At 46.7% G+C, this 18,484-nt stretch overlaps 1 protein-coding gene across 1 annotated transcript in view; it reads left to right on the forward strand.

The window, feature by feature from the left end:
* The window catches only part of PPWD1 (peptidylprolyl isomerase domain and WD repeat containing 1), a 416,345-nt gene that overhangs the window by 169,850 nt on the left and 228,011 nt on the right, over nt 1–18,484 (forward strand). The gene's annotated exons all lie outside the window — the stretch shown is intronic.

The raw sequence follows: 18,484 nt of genomic DNA on the forward strand, positions 1-18,484 counted from the left end.
GAGACAAGAGTTGTGGGTTCTCCAGGACTATGCACTGTTGTGGATTCTGCTCAGTCGGTATGTTCTGCTCCTTGGGAATTTGCTGGACTTTCAGCTCCTTTCCTATGCTGATGACACATGGCTGCTGCTACTGAGGTTTGATCACCCTACAAATAAGTCAGTCTGCCAAATGCCTCACTGTCCTATATAACTGAATGGTTTTCAAATGGTGAAAAAAACGAAGACTGGTCTTTGGATGCGACTTGTTTTGCCAGTTTTACAACTTCTGTCCCATGCTCGCTGCCTGCGTCTGCTTCCAAAGTCAAGAGGATGAGAATAATCTGTGATGCCAAACTCAAATTTGAATTCCAGTTGCAAAAAGTACCGGCCATGAGATGCCTACGGAAGTGCTTGTTGCAGATTATTTTACTATTCATTCAGATTCCACTGCTTTATTCATTGGCATTTGTATTAACATAGCAATTTTCCAATCAAGGCTTCAGGTAGGCCTAAAAACTCAATTTGCAAACCTTTCAGAATCTGGGTGTCTCGTTAATTTGAGAGTTGATGAAGTTTGAATTGGCCTCTCACTTATGAGGAACACCCTACGGACTGCAAGAGATACTATTCATAGCCCTGTTAAGATTCTATTCCCCCCTCACCCCCCCCCCCCCCTTTAATCTCCTGGTTCTGAACTTGGATAAGAGGCACTCATTTTACTTTAGATTCCCTGTTTTAAGCAAACCTGCAATGCGGAAGAAGCATTCTGGACTTAGTGATGCATACCATCTGTTTGGAAAGCCATAAACATTTCCAGAAAAACTTTCCGCTCTGCAGATAGATTTGTAGCTCGTTAGATGAACAAGTTAAGGCCCAAAGAAGGGCGGATGTGATGGAGAAGCACCCATAATAGTGTTTTGGAATGCCTCTCTGTCGGAGGAATAGAATGTACCAGTCACCCATGACCTGCTCAGTCCACACTGAGTGCTAGATTTAGGGAAAACATTGACGTCCATTACCCTCTTTTGGTTCCTTTTGAGAATGAGGAAGGGGACAGTATGGGGAATCCTTGGAGTACAAGTAGGGCTTAGAACAATGCAGTCTCACAATTTCCCTTGAAGAAAAGGCATGAGTTTAGTTCTCCTAGTCATGTGGAGTGCCTTGTGGCTCCTGGACTGTCTTGGTACTTTAAAGTAACCTCTGTACACATTTTCATAGGTATTCCTTGTATCGGAAGAACTCTTCAAGCAGGGGCAGTACAGCGACTCCCTTTCAAGGGCAGGTCAGCCCCCTTTCCCTCCACAAGTGACACCAGCAGGATGTATTTCCAAGAGTCCTGGCTTTTTCCCAGTCTGAGTAGGAGAATTGCAAACCAGCAGAAAATAAAGTTCTTGACATATGTGTGCTCTGAGGTTGATCAGAGTCCCAAGATGTCCAAAGGATATACTACTTACTAGAAATAACAGTTCAGTAAATATGCCATTTTTGGGGGCACAAGCAGGAAGACTGAACCATCCACAGCGCAACCATTTTCAAAATTAAAGCACTTGAGCTAGAACTGGGGGCATTCTGCTTGCTCTGGGGGTTGCCAGAGAAAAATGTCCTTTGTCTAATCAGTTCTCCCTTACTCCAGTGTTATCCTGGTGATGCAATCGGTGGAAGAAGAGAGAGCAGGAACTTAAAGCACCCATGTGCGACCAGTGACCCTAGACCAGAATAAACATAACCACTTCATATAGTGAGACCCCAAAAGAGAGTTTCGGGCTTTAAGACAGAGGTACAAACCTTCTGCATCAATATGACCTTCCCAGGGCATGCTTTATTTGACCCTGGGTGGGATGACTCATCAAATAAGAAAGGACAACGATACAGTGAACGCAATGGGAGCATTGCAAATCTGCAGGTCCTTCAAGTGGGAAGGCATGCAGACTAGAACACCACCACAGCTCAGTACTCAACAAGAAAGGGTTACCCACCCAGCCATACCCCATACTGCAGCCCAGCAATGGAGGTAGCCGCAAGCATAGTAGTTTAAAGTGTGGGTAAGAGGTAGACGTCAATCTATGGGGAAGCAGGCAGCGGGCGCAAATAAGTGACTTGTATAAATCACACCCCAACACAAAACACCATTGGGGTAAGAATAATCAATCGATCAGGGAATTGTTAAGCGCGCTACTCTCCCGTGAGGGTCTCAAGGCACTGTTTTTTTTGTTTTTGTTCACTCGCCATTCCAGTTTGGACCCAGCATATGCAAATCAGTCTTGACCCTGTGCCCAATGGGAACAGTCCAGCCCGAACTGCAAGGCCAGGTCCTCCCTGGACTGGAAACAAGCATCCTAAGACCAGTTTCGGGGTTTGACCCCTCATCAGCCAGGGTAGCTTGACTCCAGTGGCATGGAGAGCACGGGACCCACTTCCGGGCATACTCGTCCCACTTGGGGTGACAAATGAAAAAAGAACAATTGATGGACAGAATGAAGAACAATGTCATACATTCAACCCAGTACAGAGATCTGGGCCTAAATCCATTGTTTTTTTGCTCACCATGCCATTCCAGTTTGGACCCATCCATATGCAAATCAGTCTTGACCCTGCGTCCAATGGCAACAGTCCAGCCCAAACTGCCATGCCAGGTCTTCCCTGGACTGGAAACAAGCATCCTAGGACGGTTTGGGTGTTTCACCCCTCATCCGCCAGGATAAGACGATTTCTCCAGAAATTAAGGTCAATCACCTCAGACAAATCAATATTAAATATAATAAGACACCACTACTGCATCAAACTCGTTAAAAGGCCTCCTTCGCAACCATCAAGGGTAAGATCAAAAACAAAGGAAGAACTCCAGCAAGTATGCCGAGGTAAAGGAAATCATCAAAAAACAAACTATAGAAAGAGTTTCCCAGAAGTAATTCAGGAAAGAGTTTACTTTGCTTGCTTCCTTATGCTCAGTAACAATCTGCCAATAGAGCCAATCCTGCTCCTCCGTTATCTAAACAAGTTCATATGAACTCAACGCTTCAAAATGACAAGAGGTCGGCCTCTTTTAAAGAAAGGAAACTACAAGTCCTCAATAGATCAGAATGACTCCTACCGACACATCCCAATGAACCAAACATACAGGCAATACCTCAGAGTTGTCATAGACAAGGTACACTACCAGTTCAAGGTGCTGCCCTTCTCTTAAAATCAGCTCCAAGGGTGTTCACGAAAATTAGGCGGCAGCAGCTGTGCACCCCATGAGACAACATACATATCTGTCTACCCATACCTAGACAACTGGCTAGTAATTGCATGCTCAAAACACAGATTCCAACAGACCATTCGGACTGAAATGGGACGGCGCCGGCACAAACAGGAAACCACCGCGATCTGAGTCGAAAGAAAAAGTAGTGCGCCAAAACTAACTTAATGGCCGGAAGTGAAGTGATCCATGTAACTGGAAGAGTTTCCAGGGCAGTGACAAAACAGTCGATAGGTGGGACAAATATAAAGCATTTACCAATGAAACCAAAGTATTTTGAAAAGGCCGGCCAAGGAATTAATGAAGGTAATGGAATTGGTGAAAGCTCACCGAAGTAGATACAGAATCTTGAGAGACCACTCATGCATGCTGCCTAGGCTCCTCCTAAAAAAGACCATGCTGACAACCGACTACTAACAGGTGTTCAAGGTCTAGCTCGAAGCCGAAATAGCGGTGCTCCTTCAAAGGAAAAAGGACTGTGATGAGTTCCTCTGAGCTGAAAGTGGGAGAAACCGAACAAACAAGATCAAACCTCCCTCCAAACCAGAGCCCCACGAAGAGGAACAGGAGTTATTCTTTGTCTACAAGGATGGTGACTCAATATCTGAGGGACAGGAGCAGCAAGAGAAAGTATGGCAATATCTCAAAACCAAATCTCCTTAGAAGGGCGTCGACACCTATCACCTCTCAAGGCCTCCCCCCCCCCCCACCCCAAGAGACTAGCAGGTACCCCACCCCAAGAGACTAGCAGGTACTTACATGGTACAACTTAAAGAAGAGGAAAATGAGTATTCCTGTTTCTTATTGGACACTGGTGCCCTCACAAAAGAGGAACACTTGTATCCCCATATTTCAGAGGATTCTTAACCATAGAAAGGAGACCTTTTAGGATCCAGGCACGTCCAAGGCCAGGGGAATGCAGCTATGGACTCCATCTTTGGAGCGACAGTAAACAAGAGGTAATGTCATCACATCAGCGGGCCCCCACCAGACAGGCAGAGTAATAGAAAGGAACTGGTGGGGAGGAAGGTGGAGAGAGAGGCAGAGATTCAGTAGAGGATTAACAATTCTATTGCCCGCCTAACAGCTATAGCTATCAATAGTGGGATGAGATAAAGGGCCTCATGCAGCCTCTCCCTGAGAATTACAAGAAAAGGGCTAAGGCTGTCATACAAAAATGGAAGATCATCGCCCAACACCACTCTCAAGTTGGCCCTTGATGCAACCAGCAGGCAGATGTGTTCTGGCACAAATCGCAGGGGGCATGCCTGGCTGAGAGTTTCGGGCTTTAAGACAGAGGTACAAACCTTCTGCATCAATATGACCTTCCCAGGGCATGCTCTCTTTGGCCCTGGGTGGGATGACGCATCAAATAAGAAAGGACAACGATACAGTGAATGCAATGGGAGCATTGCAAATCTGCAGGTCCTTCAAGTGGAAAGGCATGCAGACTAGAACACCACCACAGCTCAGCCCTCAACAAGAAGGGGTTACCCACACAGCCATACCTCATACTGCAGGCCAGCAATGTCAGTAGCCGGCAGGATAATCGTTTAAAGTGTGGGTAAGAGGTAGACGTCAATCTATGGGGAGGCAGCGCAAATAAGTGACTTGTATAAATCACACCCCAACACAAAACACCATTGGGGTAAGAATAATCAATCATTCAGGGATTTGTTAAGCGTACTACTCGCCCGTGAGGGTCTCAAGGCGCTGTTTTTTGGGGGGTTTCTCTCACCATGCCATTCCAGGTTGGACCCAGCCATATGCAAATCAGTCTTGTCCCTGCGTCCAATGGGAATAGTCCAGCCTGAACTGCCAGGCCAGGTCCTCCCGGGACTGGAAACAAGCATCCTAGGACCGTTTCGGGGTTTTACCCTTCATCAGCCAGGATGAGAATTTCTCCAGAAACAAAGGTTAATCACCTCAGACAAATCGATATTAAATATAATAAGACACCACAACTGCTTCAAACTCGTCAAAAGGCCTACTTCGCAACCACTAAGGGAATGATCAAAAACTAAGGAAGAACTCAAGCAAGTATGCTGAGGTAAAGGAAATCATCAAAAAACAAACTAGAAAGTGTTTCCCAAAAGTAATTCAGGAAAGAGTTTACTCTGCTTGCTTCCTTATGCTCAGTCACAATCTGACAATAAAGCCAATCCTGCCCCTCAGATATCTAAACAAGTTCATATGAGCTCAACGCTTCAAAATGACAAGAGGTCGGCCTCTTCTAAAGAAAGGAAACTACAAGTCCTCAATAGATCTGAATGACTCCTACCTACACTTCCCAATGAACCAGATATACAGGCAATACCTCAGATTTATCATAGACAAGGATCACTACCAGTTCAAGGTGCTGCCCTTGTCTTAAAATCAGCTCCAAGGGTGTTCACAAAAAATAAGTGGCAGCAGCTGTGCACCCCAGGAGACAACATACATATCTATCTACCCATACCTAGACAATTGGCTAGTAATTGTAAACTCAAAACACAGATTCCAACAGAACATTCGGACTGTGATGGGGATACTACACATGCTGGGTTTCTCAATGATCCTAGAGAAGTTCTAGCCACACCCAGAACAGGAGAAAGTGTTCTTGGGAGCAACAGTGAACTGAAGTACAAGAAGGGCCTATCCGCTACCCAAGGGAATCAAGGCATAACAGAGCATACTTGCCTATACCAGAAGTGACAGTCTCTGACGTTGAGGACAGTAATTAAACTAATGGTTATGATTGTGTCCTGCATCCTGCTCATACCACATGCCAAACTAAACATATTCCCAAGCTACAAGTGGCTAAGCAGCAGATGGCCCCACGCAAAGGAGAGTTGGAAAGATATAATGGTTGTCACAGAAAAGATTAAGAAGGAGATGATGTGGTGGGCCATGCATCATGTTTCTATAGGAGAGACCCTTCTGGCTACCAACTCCAACAGTGACCATCACTACAAATGCTTCCCACAAGATGGGAAGCGCACATAGAAAGCCTAAAGATCAGAGGACTTTGGAGCCAAACGGAGACAGTGAGACACTTAAACCGGATGGAAATAAAGCCTTGGTTCCTTGCACTGAAAGCCTTGTAAGAACAAGTAGAGGCAAAGACAGTGCAGACAGCACAACCACAATGCCCTACCTCAACAAACGAGTGGGGGCAAAATCCTACTCACTCTCACAACAAGCAGAGGACATATGACAGTGGGTAATCCAAAGAAACACAAAATTGTAGGCGATGCACTTAATAGGCGTACAAAGCATCAAAGCGGACAGGTAAACACATCCCATGATTGGGAGTTAAAACAAGAAATACTAGAAGGCATTATCAGGAAATGGGGTACCCCAGACATGGATCTGCCCGGAGAATGCAAAATGCTGAGACTTTGCATCCAGATACCAGCACCAACAGTCCCACGGTAATGCACTGTCGATAAGCTGGTCCGGGACATTTGCATATCCCTTTCCACTGATTACCCTAATACCAATGGTAATAGGCAAGTTCAGACACTCTGTCATGACCCTTCTCCTGGTTATCTTACCTGGTTTATATCTGTCTGGAAGAGAGGATAGCCCTGCGACAGACCCAGGAACTACTCAGAATACAAGAAGGTCTGATCTCTCACCCAAAACCAGCCTAGCTGCCTGGCTCTTAAGTACCTGCAATTTGTCCATGTCCACCTTCCAAAGAAAACAATGGACATTGCCAAAGAGGCATGAAGACCACATACATGCACATGCTACACTTCCAAGTGGAACTAATATATCCACTGGTAGAAGAAACAAGGCCTCATAGATAAGAGGACCAAAAGCACCACGGTCCTAAAGTATCTGACCTAATTGCTGGGTAAGAAACTAGCCTTCGCATCACTCAGTTCTCTTGGCCGTCCCTGTGGCCTACATCAGAGACTAGCAGGGCATGGCCACTTCACTCTACCAGTGTAAAAAAGATTCCTAGAAGAAGCAAAAAAAGACCCACACCCGATCCCTTGACTGCATCCTCTCACCACCTAGAACCCTACCCATAAATCCATAACGACAGAGTAGTTTTAAGAATTAACCCCTAGTTTCCTCCTAAGTTGATGTCACACTTCCATTTTAACCATACTATACAGCTGCTGGCTTTCAGGAGTCAAAGACGCACGATGAAACAGCCTTACATACACTAGGCATACAAAAGGCGCTCATTTACTACCTCCAGGAGACAAAGACCCTAAAATAGAGTAGCCAACTGTCTCCTGCACGAGGGTGAGTAAGTAACCTAGGGGACCATCGCACAATAGTGTGGACAATCAAAACCTTCTACGAAAAAGCAGGGGAACATTTATCAACGAACGCAAGGGCACACTCCATGATGAAGAACGGAGCAACTTTGGTCTTTGCAGCAAACGTGTCCATCAACAACATCTCTGTGGTGGCATGGTCCTCCATGCACACCTTCGCAAAACAACAATACAGTGTGGACATCTAAATACACAAAGATGCACAGGTTGGACAAAGAGTACTGAAACACACGTTTCCAAATTTAAGTGCATTTCAACCCAAATTTGACTTTCATGAGACTGACTAGGTGTAGAATACATCTCTCTTGGAGAATGGTATCCCACCCCGCTATTTCTCTGGGTGTTCCTGCCTTATATCTTAAGTGCCTGACAGCATCATCTTCTCCCTGGGTCCATTTCCAGAGCTTTGCCTTCCAAAGCTCAACAGACTGGGAAATAGGACTTCCAGTAAACAGCAATAGCGCTGTTTGAAAGGTCAATGAATATACTATGGATCTGATCGGTGAGCACCCTACATCAACAGTATTTTTAATGTGCCATCTGACTCTTCTTTAAAACTGCCCCATGTGGCACCTTCATAGTACAAAGCGCTATTGAGACAGGTATTTATCACCCTTAATGTAGTGATGCCATACTAGGCCAGGCAAGCCTGGTACACCATGCTCCTGGAAATGTCTGTCAACCCTCACAAGAAGGTGAGGCGGGACCTTCTCACCCTGCATCAGGGCCAACTCTGGCACCCAGACATATCATTCAAACAATCTGCCCCCTAAAGACCAAGAATTTGGGTACCTCGAGCTTCCTAATGAGTGCATGCTCAATCTAAGCAATGTCATAAGGCTGGGTTAGTCCCGAGAAAAAACGCCATCATTTACATGCACACGTTTCCTAAATTGCCTTTTTTTCTTACACTAAAACATTTGCCATACATTTGCCTGCATGCCTATTTATTTATTTTATATATGTATAAAGTTTTCCATAGCGCGAACAAGACCCCGAAGAGTATCAGAGCACTTAATATTAAGGAAGGAAAGAACAAAGTAAAGGGGGAAATTGCAGCGGGGTAACAGAGAATAACATAAGGAACTAATAACACTGCACCAGGATGAGAACAAGGATTACTTAGTAGGGTATGACAGACAACCCTGAGCATTACAGTTGTTAGGCCAAAAAAAGTGTGTAATCAGAGGACATTTAGAAACAGACGGACCATGGCCATTTAAGGCAAGAACTTATTTGTTAACATTATTTTTACTTCATGTTTGAAAGCAGCCGTGTAGGGGATTCTGCGGATTTCCGGTGAAAGAGTTCCAGATCTTCGGTGCTTAGCCAGAGAAACTCTGAGCCTCGTTCTCTTTTTGCGAAAGGTCTGTGGTTTCAATAGGAGAGAATATGCTCTTCTTGATTGTCTACCCCCTCCTGATAGTTCTAGTTTTTGAGCCAGGTTACCAGGGGTTTTGAAATGGAGGGCTTTGTACGTCAAACAAGCAATTTTTAATTGTATTCTTGCTTTGTAGGGTAACCAATTTAGAGATCTTAGGGCTGGGGATATGTGTTCATTTCGTTTTGTACCAGAAATCAGACTGGCAGCGGCATTCAAAGAAGCTCTGAGTGGGGCCAAGGTATATTTGGGGAGGCCAGAGAGCGTAGCGCTACCATAGTCTAGCCTTGGCAGGACAAGCGCTTGAACCACCTGCTTGAAGTCCTCTTGAGGAAGGAATGGTTTTAGATTTCTAAGAATCCTCATTTGGTGGTTAGCAGCCTTGCCCATCTTACTAATATGATTCTTCATCTTCAAGTGCGAGTCCAGGGTGATTCCAAGAGATTTAGCTGATTCAATGATATGAGGGGAGCAGTTTAAGGCAGTGAGGCGTTTCATCCAGAGGTCTATCTTTGTGGTGTGATTAGGAGGAGATATGAGAAGGAATTCTGTTTTGGCGGTGTTGAGCAAGAGGTGGTTCTCAGCCAGTTTTGGGTAATCGTCAGGGTGGAGTTTAGTGAAGTGAAGTCTTCAGAGGAGGTGATTTTCAGGTAAAGTTGCGTGTCATCTGCATACATATGAAAAAGAATGTTCATGGAGTTTAGAGCATTCCCTAGCGGTTCCAGGAAAATATTAAAGAGTATGGGAGAAAGGGCAGACCCTTGAGGGACCCCCATGGACACTGTAGAAGGCTGGGATAGGGATTGATTCACCTTGACTCTTTGGCATCTATTGTGAAGGAAAGACGAGGACCTTTGCAATTCCAGACCGGAAAGGCCCATCCTGTGTTCCAGAATGGCTAAGAGGTTATCGTGATTAACAGTGTTGAATGCTGTGGAAAGGTCAAAGAGTATTAGGAGGCAGGATTCATTATGGTCTAACTTTTAAAAAATGTCATCCATAATGTGACTGAACTCCAATTCAGTCCTATGACCGCTCCAAAAACCAGATTAATGTTGAACCAAGAGATTGAAATTCTCAATGTGCGTGCAAAGTTACGATTGCACACATTTTTCTAGGAGAGAATGGGGATGTTGGAGATGGGATGAAAGTTGTTGAGATTAGTTCTGTCTGCATCAGGTTTTTTTAAAAATGTGTGAAACCTGAGCTGCTTTTAGACATTCAGGGATCTTGCCTTGAGATAAAGAAGCGCTCATTCCCTTTTCATCCTTCTAAGGTCGATAACATTAGCTCCATTAATTCTGTGTCTAAGGATTTAAATAACCATATGTTTTCTTGCAACTTTAGGCACTTCACACACACAGCCCCACTGCTCACACACAGGCATCAAGGCAGCAACAGAATGCTCTGAGCCCCACCAGTGTTTTTTCCACACACACATGCCTCTCGCATCTTGTGTTTTCTTCCAGCTTTGGCCCGTGTTCTCTTTGCCTTTCAGCACTCAGCTTCCCCGTAACCACCATTTAACTAACATCCTGCCACACTCATTCCATTTTCATCCTCGCTTTCACTTTCATGCCCGTGTTCTCTTTGCCTTTCAGCACACCGCTTCTCCGTAGCCACCATTTAACGACCATCCTGCCACACTCATTCCATTTTCATCCTCGCTTTCACTTTCATGCCCTTGTTCTCTTTGCCTTTCAGCACACCGCTTCTCCGTAGCCACCATTTAACGACCATCCTGCCGTAAACACCATTTAACTACCATCCTTTTAGTTAAAATAAAAGAATTGCCTCTCAGGGTTTAAGGAACCATAGAAATACAAGGCAAGGCAACATACACTACGAATGCCACTCAGTGCCACATAGTTACACACCACGTAATTACACTAAACTCAATGCCACATGCACTCCAAATAACACTCAGTGCCAATTAATTACAATGCAAGATACACTCAAAATAACACTCAATGCCACATAATTACACGCCACTAAAATCAACATACACTCCACACAAAACCACTCAGTGCCACATAATTATATTCTACATAATTACACTCTTTCTATCGCCCTCACTCTCCTATCTATCTCATCTATCTATCTATCTCATCTATCTATCTCATCTATCTATCTCATCTATCTATCTCATCTATCTATCTCATCTATCTATCTCATCTATCTATCTCATCTATCTATCTCATCTATCTATCTCATCTCATCTATCTCATCTCATCTCTCATCTCATCTATCTATCTCATCTATCTCATCTATCTCATCTATCTCCTCTCATCTATCTATCTATCGGACTATTGCACTCTATCTATCTATCTATCTATCTATCTATCTATCTATCGCATCACCCCCCTCAGCATCACTTAGCACCACCACAGCATCACTCAAGGGCACCACTACATCACTATGCGCTACCACAGCATCAATTAACGACACAGCATCACTCGACACCACAAAATCACTCACCGCCACCACAGTATCAATCTGTACAACCATTCAACAACTGACTCTAATATGTTCTCTCAATATTTAGGCTTTATTACAAATGGCACAAAAAAAATGATAATATTTAACTTCTGTTCTTGGATTTTAGGCGCAATTAAATACACTAAACCTAATCTTCACAAGAGTTATTAACAAAAGTTTAAACGATTGCCATTATAATTTACATTAACTTTTATTTAAGTATTATTTGCAAAAATTAAAAGCCATTGTTATTTGTAATATCAATACATCTAAGTCACGTAAATACAACACATTGCATTACAAATGCTATAGGTGTCACATTTGCAACAGTTAAAACTATTGACATTGTACATGAGAAAGCTAGTAATTTCGATATTTTCAATACCAACACATAAATAAAAAATTTGTCAATTTACAATACAAAAAGCTCAAACTTTTCTAATGCGAGACCTATTGCATTGCAAATGCTTGTTTTGTTGTAGAGGTGCTATTGAATCCATGATACCAGAGATAGTGGAGTTATAGAAGTCATTGAGATCGTGTACATCAGTCGTGTCGTCTTGGGAAGACAAGGCAGGATTAGTTCCTCTGAAAGCATATTGCTTACTTTTCCACTTAGTAGGCACACTATTACTATACCTTGAACATTTAGTACAAGGCTTGAACGTACATTGTGCAAATGTTTGTTGATTGTCCGTAAGGCGACACAGATATCACAAGTGGATAAAAAATGTCAGTTTGGCTTAGGCTTTGGCACGGAAGTATGGGTGGAGTTTATTATAAATATACAAACCTCTCCGGGTTTCGAGAGAGGAGCACTCTGCGGTCACCCCAAGGACTCAGCCCACCTGCTTCCTGTTTTCCCTCTGCGAGGAGGGATGTCCAACTTGTGACAAAGGAGACCTTCATCCAATTCCCTTCAGGTAATGGAGAATAAGATCATCCAGTAAGGGATTTGGCAGCTGACGTACCCTAGGAAAACAGGTTAGACAGCGCATACACTATACACAGTACTTATATGCCAGCATATATAAAATACTTTAACACAATGGTGGATTTGTTTATATTTTGCGCTGTTCTTGTAATGCTAATTACTTTCATGTGCTTCTGTCTATTAATCGTTGCAGCGTATGTCTTCTATACAAGAATCAAAATTTGCCTAGCTTAGTAACGGTAAGTTTCAATTCTATTAAGGACACGGAGGCGAGGATTATGCTTTTCCTTTCTTCGCTTTATTCATATAACATTTTTCAGCAGCCTTAGAAAAGCAATATCAACATTTTATCCCAACAAAAGGGGAAAATATTCTTGGAAGACAACAAACTGAAACAAGTCTGCAATCAGACTACAACTCCCATGAGTCCATAGGTTACATCCAACATTAGTCCTTTCACAGTGTCCACAGAGCATAGAAGGACCCGTCACTGCAGTTGTCCCTCCTCTTTCTTCACGCGTACGCCTCAGTCACTGGTCTTGCTTGGAACCATCATTTCCTGAAACAAAGTACACCATGTAAGATGATCCAGAAAAAACGTGTAAAACACAACATAACATTAATCTAGAGAAGTACATCAGACCATCATTATGCATGCCATGCAATCCAGTCCTGGAAAGGTTTACTTACTGACATACGGGAGGGTTTGCACCAAATGTGCCGCGGGAGGGATAATCCTCGCCTCCATGTCCTTAATAGAATTGAAACTTACCGTTACTAAGCTAGGCAAATTTCGATTCTATGTCAGGACCGAAGGCTCTGATTATGCTAGTTTAAAGCATACTAAATGTGCCAGATCCACAACCGGTTTGAAATAAAACCGTTTAAATGTGGAATCCAAAGACCAGTCTGCAGCTCGCATCAAATGCTCCGAGGGAAAAAAAAGATTTAGAAGCCATTGCCCCCCTGGCGGAATGGGCACCAAACTGTTTTGTGTTAATACCCGCTTCCTGCATGACCAAACGCACCCACCTAGCAATGGTGGGGGAAGAGACGGCTTTGTGCGGTTTCCTTAATGCATCAAGGGATTGTCTCTCGCCCGGAGGGCGTAATACAGAGGTTAAATCTTCGTAAGCCTTGAGGAAATGCACAACACACAGTTTGGGTACATCCAAAAAAGCTATATACGAAATTGTTCTTGAAGCGGACTTTGCCCGGTGGCCAATCGTAAAGGTCACCCCATCCGGGGAAAAAGCCCTCGCAGCAATGTTTAGTGCGCGCACATCTGAAACCCAGCACCTGCCGGAAACTGGAAAACATATGGCACAACAACAAGACGCCAGACAGCCGTGCTGCCCACAAAGACGCCATCCGCAACCACCACCACCTCATCAGGACCGCCAAAAGAACCTCCTTCACAGACCGCCTCGAAAACAACGCACACAACAGCAAGGAGCTCTTCACCATCGTAAAGGAACTCTCCAACCCAGCTCCAACGACATCCCACCATCGCAAGCCCTGTGTGACTCCCTCGCCACCTTCTTTCACCGGAAAATCACTGACATCCATGACCACTTCAGACCCCTGCCGACCACACCGCACCGAACCCACCGCACCCCACCCTGACAACCTGGGCCAACGTAAGCATCGAGGACACAATCAAGACCATGGGAACAATCCACTACGGTTCCCCATCCGACCCTCTCCCGCACCACATCTTTAACAAAGCCAGCAAGTCCACCGCTCCCCACCTGCACAAAATCATCAACCTGTCCTTCAAGACCGCCACCTTCCCTGAGATCTGGAAGCATGCAGAGATCAACGCCCTACTGAAGAAACCCAAACGACGTCAAGAACCTCCGACCAATCTCCCTGCTTCCGTTCCCAGCAAAGGTCATCGAGAAGATAGTCAACATCCAGCTCACCCGTCACCTCGAAGACAACATCCTGGACCCCTCCCAGTCAGGATTCCGCAGCAACCACAGCACCGAGACCGCCATCATCGCCGCCACAGACGACATCCGGACCCTGCTGGACAATGGCAAGACGGTTGCCCTCATCCTCCTGGACCTCTCCGCTGCCTTCGACACAGTCTGCCACCTCACACTACGCACACGCCTCCACGACGCAGGGATCCGTAACAAGGCCCTGGACTGGACCACCTCCTTCCTCTGCGGTCAGAACGCAGAGAGTCCGCCTCCCCCTGTTCCGTCCCGAGGCCTCCAAGATCATCTGTGGCGTCCCTCAAGGATCCTCCCTCAGCCCGACACTGTTCAACGTCTACATGGCACCTCTAGCACGCATCGCCCGACAGCATGACCTCAACATAATCTCATACGCAGACGACACTCAGCTGATCCTCTCACTCACAAAGGACCCCCTCACCGCCAAATCCAACCTCCACCAAGGCATGAAGGCCGTCCCTGACTGGATGGAGGACAGCCGCCTCAAACTGAACAGCAAGACGGAAATCCTCATCCTCGGATCCAACCCCTCCGCATGGGACGACTCTTGGTGGCCCACTTCACTGGGGTCCCCCACCGACCACGCACGCAACCTGGGAGTCATCCTCGACTCGAAACTCTCCATGACCAAACAAGTCAACGCAGTCTCCTCCACCTGCTTCAACACCCTCCGCATGCTCCGCAAGATCTACAGATGGATTCCGACCAGCATGAGGAAAACAGTCACCCAGGCCCTAGTCAGCAGCAGACTCGACTACGGAAACGCTCTCTACGCCGGAGCCCCGTCCAAGCTCATCAGCAGACTCCAGAGAATCCAGAATGCCTCCGCACGCCTGATCCTCAACGTCCCGCGCCGCGACCACATCACTCCCCACCTGAGGAACCTGCACTGGCTCCCTGTCGACAAAATAATCTCCTTCAAACTCCTGATCCACGCACACAAAGCACTCCACAAAACTGGCCCAGCCTATCTCAACAGTCGACTCTCCTTCTACATACCCAACAGGAACCTTCGCTCCGCTGACCACACCCTGGCCATGGTCCCACGCATCCGGAGAACCACCTCCGAAGGCAGGTCCTTCTCCCATCGCGCCGCCAAGACCTGGAACGCCCTCCCCCTCGACCTGCGACAAACCGACGACCTGCTGTCTTTCAGGAGACAACCCAAGACCTGGCTCTTCGACCAGTAACAGCACCTCTCCCCCCCCCCCCCCCACCCCCACCCCCCTCCCAGCGCCTTCAAACCCTACTGGGTATGTAGTGCGCTTTACAAATTATGTGATTGATTGATTGATTGCAACAAGAAACTAGACATAGCAGCATGGCCAACTTAGCTGAAAGTTCCTTCAAGGAAAGCTATTTATTAGGTTGCCAGGAAAGAAAAAGATTCAGGACCAGATTGACGTCCCATAAGACTGAGTAACGTGGCTCCGTGGGTAGATCACCAAATACCCCACAAGAGCCGACAAACAAAGGGGTGGTCTCCCCAGGGGCACCATCGATCGGGCAATGAGCAGCTGAAATAGCTGAACGCATTGCATTAATGGTTAGGTATGCCAGGCCGTCTGTCGCTAATTCCACCCAAAAATTCAGAATGGGAACGACGCCTGCGACCACGGGATCCAAGCCCCATCGAAGACACCAACGTAACCATTTTGTCCAGGCGGACCGATAGCGTTTTGAGGTACTGCTAGCCCAGGCCTTCGATAAAAGGGCCTCAGCCAGTCTCGAAAGGCCTGGGAGCGACCAGCGTCACCTGAAAGCCGCCATACCATGAGGTGGAGAGAACCCATGGCGATCAGGCGATGCTGCTCCCCGTCCGGATTCTGAAGCAGATGAGGAAATAAGGGGAGTAGGATTGGAAAATCCCAAGAAAGTTCCAGAAGAACTGGAAACCACACTTGGTACCTCCAAACCGTTGTCACCACCACCTCTGCCTTCTGACGGCAGATCTGAGCTGCCATCCTCACAATCATGGAGAACGGAGGGAAAGCATAACTCCGATTCTGACCCCACTCTTGGAGAAAAGCGTCCGTTGCCTCCGCGAGCGGATCTGGCCTCCAACTGAAAAATTTTGGGAGCTGATGGTCCAGACGGGATGCAAACAAGTCTATCGAGACAGGGCCCCAGAGATTGACCAACCATTGGAAGACTCGACAATCCAGCTTCCACTGGCTGGAATCCCGTACGTGTCTGGAATGCCAGTCCGCCACCGGATTGGCCTGGCCCAGCAGATACTCCACCATTACGGATTTGTGGTGCTCCAGACAATAGTCCCATAAGTCTTTCGCCAGGTTGACTAGAGCTTGAGAACGAGGACCTCCCAGGTGATTAATGTAGCGCACCGCGGATACATTGTCCATCTTTAACAGGACGCATGAGCGAACCTTGTCTCTGGTCCGGCACTGAACCACGAACGACCCTGCCAGAAGTTCCAAACAGTTGATGTGTAATGTCTGTTTGTCTAACGACCAGGCGCCTCCAGTGAAGAAACCCCCGCAACTGGTGCCCCACCCCGACCTGCTGGCGTCGGATTCTATCACAATGTGGGGAACTGCCCCGAAAATGGCCTAGCCATTCCAGGCGTCCATGTGGGAGAGCCACCCGGACATTTCCTCCTTGACCTCGTCTGACAGGGAAACCATCTGATCGTATGACAGGCCCTTTCTGAGATGATGCGCCTTCAGGCGTTGTAGTGCCAGATAGTGTAGGGGCCCCGGTAAGATTGCCTGGATGGACGAGGAGAGCAGACCCACCACCTGGGCAATCTGGCGGAGGGAGGTATGGGTCTTGGAGATGGTCTGCCTGAGCAGGTGACAAATCTTGGTCATCTTCCGAGACAGAAGGCTCAAAGACTAGTGAATCGAGTCCACCACAAAACCTAGGAAGACTACTCTGAACTGGATGAAGAACTGACTTGTCTCCGTTAATGATGAACCTCAATTCTTGCAAGAGGGAAACCGTCTGCTGTAACTGGAGAGTCAACTTCTGGGGCATTGCGCTATAAGAAGGATGTCGTCTAGATAGACAATCATCCGAATGCCCTGGCTCCGCAGAAACTCCCCCGCTGGGTGGAGCACCTTTGTGAAGCACCAAGGGGCCGATGACAGCCCAAACGGTAGGGAGGTAAAATCGTAAATCTGTTGCTTCCACTGGAATTGCAAAAAAATGGCGGTGTGGGAGATGTATCTGGACCACTAGATAAGGATCTTTGAGGTCCAACCGCGCCATCCAATCGCCTGGCAGGAGAACATCCCGAAGGAGATGGATCCCCTCCATCTTGAAATGTCAGTATATCAACCATCCGTTGAATTCCTTTAGGTTGATGACCGGACGCCGTGCCCATCGGTTTTTTCCACTAAGAAGATATTGCTTAGGAAACCGTTGGGATGCAGAATTGATTGACAAATTGCCCCTTTGCGGAGCAGTTCGGAAATTTCCTCGTTGACCAGCTGTGCATCGCCCGCGTAAAAACTGATCGAATTTGGAAGGCCTGCCTGGCGGGGTGATTCGTAGAATTCGATGTGAAATCCCTGGATTGTTTGCAGGACCCAAGCCTCTTTTGTGATGGCTGCCCAGGCCTCCTGGAAGGCCGCTAGCCGACCTCCAATACGGACTTGAGAAGCTGAAATGAGACTTACCGGTGGACCCAGGTCCGCCTGCGTTATTCTTGAGTGGGATGGATATGCCCAGACGTGGGTCCAGTGCTCGCCATGCCACTGGAATCAAGCTATCCTGGCTGAAGAGGGGTGAAACACCGAAACCGGTCTTAGGGTGCTTGTTTCCAGTCGAGGGAGGACTTGGCTTGCCATTTCGGGCTGGATTGTTCCCATGAGGTGTAAGGGCTATCTGCTGTTCCGCAGGAGCGTCAGGAACCTGAAGCGTATTCCTCAGCCTTCCCCAGCGGTCTCCCGGCTCTATCAGACTCTAGAGACTCAGGAGACTCGCCAGGGAAAACAGGGAAACAAAACAAGGAAAGGAGGGTTGCACTTCAAAGGGTCACCGGCGTCTGGTTCTGTTGATAAGGAAATCTACGCCTGGCATACACCCTGTAAAACAAATACTGTGTAAACAATGTCACATACAAACTACCCCCCCCTTGTGGTACAACTCCGCCCTGGACCTCACCTACCCATGTGTCGTGTTGTCTAATCGTGTAACGGGAAGGCGTCAATACTTCACGGTAAGACCTATACGAAGAAGAGTACACTGTTAGAACGGAGTAGTAAT

This window comes from Triturus cristatus, chromosome 2_1, assembly GCF_964204655.1.
Source record: "Triturus cristatus chromosome 2_1, aTriCri1.1, whole genome shotgun sequence".
NCBI classification, from domain to species: domain Eukaryota; kingdom Metazoa; phylum Chordata; class Amphibia; order Caudata; family Salamandridae; genus Triturus; species Triturus cristatus.